At 40.6% G+C, this 5363-nt stretch overlaps 1 pseudogene; it reads right to left on the reverse strand.

Moving 5' to 3' along the window:
• Positions 1-918: 918 nt before the first annotated feature.
• Positions 919-1382, reverse strand: LOC146895550 (large ribosomal subunit protein uL15 pseudogene; annotated as a pseudogene).
• Between the last annotated feature and the right edge of the window lie 3981 nt (positions 1383-5363).

The raw sequence follows: 5363 nt of genomic DNA on the forward strand, positions 1-5363 counted from the left end.
AGTCAAAAGAAAGCATCTTTAACAAATGGTGCTGGTACAACTGGATGTCAACCTGTAGAAGAATGAAAGTAGATCCATATCTATCACCATGCACAAAACTCAAGTTCAAATGGATTAAAGGCCTCAATATTAATCTGACTACATTGATCCTGATAGAAGAGAAAGTGGAAAGTAGTCTACAAGTCATGGGCACAGGAGACCACTTCCTAGGTAGAACCCTAGTAGCACAGACAAAAAGAGAAGCAATGAATAAATGGGACCTTCTGAAGCTAAGATGATTCTGTAAAGCAAAGGACACTGTCATTAAGACAAAAAGGCAATCTACTGATTGGGAGAAGGTCTTCACCAACCACTCATCAGACAAAGGTCTGATCTTCAAAACATACAAACAACTTAAGAAACAAGACACTAAAACTCTAATTAACTCAATTAAAAATGGGGTACTGAACTGAACAGAGAATTCTCAACAGAAGAAATTCGAATGGCCAAAAGACACTTAAAGTCATGCTCAACCTCTTTAGCGATCAGGGAAAGGCAAATCAAAACAACTTTGAGATACCATCTTACCCCTGTCAGAATAGTAAAATCAAAAACACCAAAGATAGCCTATGCTGGAGAGGATGTGGAGTAAGGGAAAATGCCCTGAGATTCAGTTGACAGGGGACAGCACCTGCCATCCACAATGCTTCCTCTCAGCCCACCCTTGGAATCTGGAAGGTGCTCATGAAGTGAATTGAGGGATAAGACTTTGCCCACCTGATTCTCAAAATGCAGTCTTGAGAGTCTCATTCTCTGGATGACAACCCTAGCCCATCACTCTACAGGAAAGGGAGTCTCGCTGGTTAGCTGGTTTTTCTCCTTCCCTTTACATTCTTTTTTTTGAAAATGTTAGCATTTAATTGGCCTCCCTGAGGGGCTTCAAGCCACCGGAACACAGGAACCTCCAATAGTGTTTATCTCCTCTCCAGCTCTTCTGCTGAAAAATTTGGCTTTCACGATGACAGGCTGCTTAGGGAGCTTTCCCTTCCCCAGAACTTTGTAGTAGCCCGATCGCATGACGTTAATGATGGAGCAACTCCAGTCTTGTTCTTGGCAGCGTTAACCCGGGTCTGCTCTCTGACCGGCAACCACAGTTTATTCAGGTTGACAGTCGGGCAGAAGCTCTGGTTCCTCTTGAAGTGGTAATGCCTCATACCAACTTTCCTGAAGTAACCTGGATGATATTTGTCGAAGTTGATCCTATGATGACCCATGCCTCCAGCATTCCTGCGTCCTCCTGGATGCTTGCGATGTTTACAGATGCGGCCATGGCCATGGCTCACGTGGCCCCGGAGTTTCCGGGTCTTCCTCAGTCTGGATGGCATGGCGGTGGCAGAAAGGAAAGAGGGGTCCCCTTTACATTCTTCAGGAACCTAGGAGACAGCCTCCTTAAGCCTATTCACAGCTGCACAGGATATAGCTTGGCTGCATAACCCTCAAGTCTGACCTCAGAAGTCAAGAGAAAATTGGCAGAGTTCACAAACACTCACATGTCTGGAGATGCCGAGGTTATTTGTTGTTCACTCCAGCACCTTGCAGGGCCAGAACGTGGTCCCCAGAATAAGCATGTTATCTTCTCTGATATCATCCCAGGACACACAAATCGGGCAGGAAGGAGCCAGGTTCTTTTCCTTTCCACTATTGCATAAGCCCTTAATATTGTGAGGTAAGTACATGTATTATTTCTGCTTGGACATTTGTCTATTAAAGAAAATTCATGTACCAGAAACATAATAACTTCTGTTATCTCTGATTCCAACAGTCTTCTTCTAAGTCTGTACTCCTTAGTAAATGCAACTTTTGTCTTCTAATGCTTATCTTTTTTCTTTGCATAGCAACACCATTATGAGTTTGGCTAAATCATCAAGAATTGGCTAATACAGCATTTATCATCCATTCACTTACTTTAAAATGATTGAGTGATGTGCCCTAAAAACAACAGGCCTTTATGTTACATGCATCTCTATATTCCTAAAAGTTTTCAGAGATCTCACGTACAAACATCCTAACAGAATTACCTGCCTACTCCTCTATCAGTCCAAAAGGGTCCTTAAGGGATCTATGCATATTTACCATTAAGTCTGAAAATTCTTCATGCTTGATTCTTATAGCCCTTAAGTTGGGCTGAACTTAAGACATACTTCCAGGAATAGAATTATATCAGAGAAGAATTTAAAATAAAAATATGCATATAAAACTAAATTAACACAATATTTCAAATAAAAATTCAATTCTGTATAAATGTCACATATGCATCAGCATCTTTCCACATAGGTAGGAATCAGAAATACTTAGAGTGCATGTGCATAAAGTGTGCATGTTGATTTATCAGGCGGATAATGAATGCTGCAACCTCTGCTGACTGCACAGAACAATGAATACTGACCTCAGAATATTCCTCAAGTCATAATTCAAAGTACAAAAGATGTGTCACTGGGACATATTACTCAGATACTTTAATAAAATGTTCACTGTACTCTTGCAGAGTACCCAGGTTGCAGTCCACTCAGCCAAAAGGTGGCTCCTCTGTGACTCAATTTGCAGAAGATATTATGCCCTCTTGTGACCTCTTTGGGCAGTGCAAACATGTGCTGCAGAGACAAACATTCAGGCAAATCACCCACACACGTAAAATGAAAGTGAAGAGAGTTTTTAAATGGCCTGAATATTAAATCCTTCCTGACACACTCACAAACTATTCTAATGTTCAGGTTCATGTGTCATGCATTTTCTGATCAGATTCTTGCTCTTGATGATGTTTAAGACAGGGTCTCTGTATGTATTCTGGACGTCCTGGAACTCATTGTGTAGACTGTGTTGGCCTGGAAATATCCAAATGCATGTGCATCCCTTGTGTTGGGATTACAATTGTGAATCACCATGCCTGCCCCACCTTTTTGGATAACTTCCTTCTATTGTTTTTGTTTTGTCTATGGAGCCAGGATTTTACTCTATTGCCAAACTATCCTAAATTTCACAATGTAGACTAGGCTGACTTTGAACTCTCAGAGATCTACATGTCTCTACATCCTGAGTCTTGGAATCTAAGGCATGAACCATTATTCACGGCATGAATGTCTATGCGCTTTCAATAGATGGAGGAGAAGCTATATTCATCAAAAAGAATTTCAGTACTGTGAACTTAACCTAGTTAATCCTTTTATTTTCATATGGGCTATGATGAGAATTCTGGTCCCCAGTTCAAACTCTCATAGTCACAGGGAAATAATCCTTCATTTCCATAAGTGTCTTAGGAATTCCTGTACATTAACCTGAGTTTGGATTAGATTTTATATCCTAAGAGGCAGAATAGAAGTATGTGTTATATTCTTCTGTTTGATTGTGTTCAGCACTATTAGGCAGTCTGTTCAGTACACTCAAGAATTAGTAATGGCCAGGAGGAGGTTCTATTTCTCACAGAGACACTTCTGAGTGGATTCTTTGAGCACGGTGCTGCTGGGAACCTGAAGTTCCTCTAATACTGAAATGACAGAGCCTCAAGCACTTAGGAAGTGAATGATTTTTCTGTCATTTGCTTCAAATGACTAGGGCTCTCAATTAAAGCTCACCCTGGGTGTAACAATTTTTTATGGAAGGACTGTTTTCTGTATAGTTTGAGGAAACTGTTTGATCAAAGTAATACCTGGGGAAAAACAAAGTAAAGCTGCACTGCCATGTATGTAAGTGAATTCTTAATGGAAACCACTACTGAATATGAAAAAGCACCAAGATTCCAGGGTGAATTAAGGAAATGGCATGCTCCTTCTTGGCATTGTGCCTCTGATAATCTGTCTGGTGTTCCCCATGAATTTTTCTGTTATAAATCTATTGGTTATTAGTGCTGTGCATGTCTCTGTGAACAGTTCAGGTTTTAGCATTTAATCAGGTATAGACTTTACACACATCTAAATATAATGTTTTTACAAGTGTTAAATTAAAATTTCCAAGGTACTTCAGGAGTTAACCTTCTAAATACTAAAGTCTCAAAGACTTAGTCAAGACTATTCCAGTTAGGTGAATTAACTTGTATATTTCAGTCTCCAGATATTTCTTAAATAAGGATAAGTAAAAAGAGATATCTTGATTGTGGGAGCCATTATGGGGCTAGCAAGAAACCTGGTTCTAGAGAAATTCCCAGGAATCCACAAGGATTACCCCAGCTAAGACTTTAAGCAATAGAGGAGAGGGTGCATGAACTACCCTTACCCTGTAGTCAGACCAATGAATATCTTAAACATCACCATAGAACCTTCATCCAGCAACTGACGGATACAGAGACAGAGACCCACTTCGGAGTACTGGACTGAGTTCCCAAAGTCCAGTTGAAGAGTGGGAGAAATGAGAATATGAGCAAAGAGGTTCTGACCATGATGGGGACACCCACTGAAATAGTTAACATGAGCTAATGCGAGCTGAACAACGCCGGCAGAACTGGGAAGGAACCAGTATAGTTTCAAACTTGTCTCTCTGAATGTGTTTGACAATTGCATGGCTGGGGCAGACTGCAGGGCAGACTGGCAGTGGAACCAAGATGTGACCGTACTGCTTCTACTGTCTTTTTTGGAACCTTTTCTCTTTGGATGTATATTCTCTTTGGATGGATAGCTTGCTCAGCCTAGATATAGTAGGAAGGGCCTTAGACCTTCCCCAAAGCAATGTGCCTTACTCTCTCTGATGAGTGGATGGGAGGTGGGGTGGGATGGGTAAGGTGGAGAGAATGGGAGGAGAGGTGAGAATGGAAACTGGGATTGGTATGTAAAATGAAAAATGATTGTTTTCTTAAAATAAATAACAGAAAGGAAAAGAAAATATATTTAATTTTAAAAAGTAAGGGCTTTCTGACAATTCCTGAAGCAGGTCAGAAGCACCACATGTCCCTCCATGGAGGAAAGAACAGCTTCATATCTGAAGACTGATGAAGGCACACACAGAGGACACGAGCAAAAAAGCCCTCTCTATTTGCCTTCCCTTGCTTGACTCTTATTTGTTTTATTTTGTCCCACGCTCTATCATGTTTCACTTTCCATCAACTCTGGTAGAAAATCTAAGGTCTAAGCACTGTTGAAGGCTTCACTTCCTCAGGAAGGCTCTGGAGTTGTGAAAGCTTGTGCTAGGTGAGTTTTCATGCTTTTCTCTTCTTTAGCTTGTTATGTTGTGGAGTCCCCAACAGGAACCTAAGATGTGTAGAAGGAAAAAGTAGTGTTTCCTCTGCAATCACTGTGTTTCTTCTAAACTTCTTATTTGCCAGTCAAATGATTATATTTTCCTATAAAAAAGGTAATCTCCTCTTCACAAACCTTTTCTTTTAGAGACATCATAAAAAC

This window comes from Myodes glareolus, chromosome 2 (assembly GCF_982192425.1).
Source record: "Myodes glareolus chromosome 2, mMyoGla1.1, whole genome shotgun sequence".
Lineage (NCBI taxonomy): Eukaryota > Metazoa > Chordata > Mammalia > Rodentia > Cricetidae > Myodes > Myodes glareolus.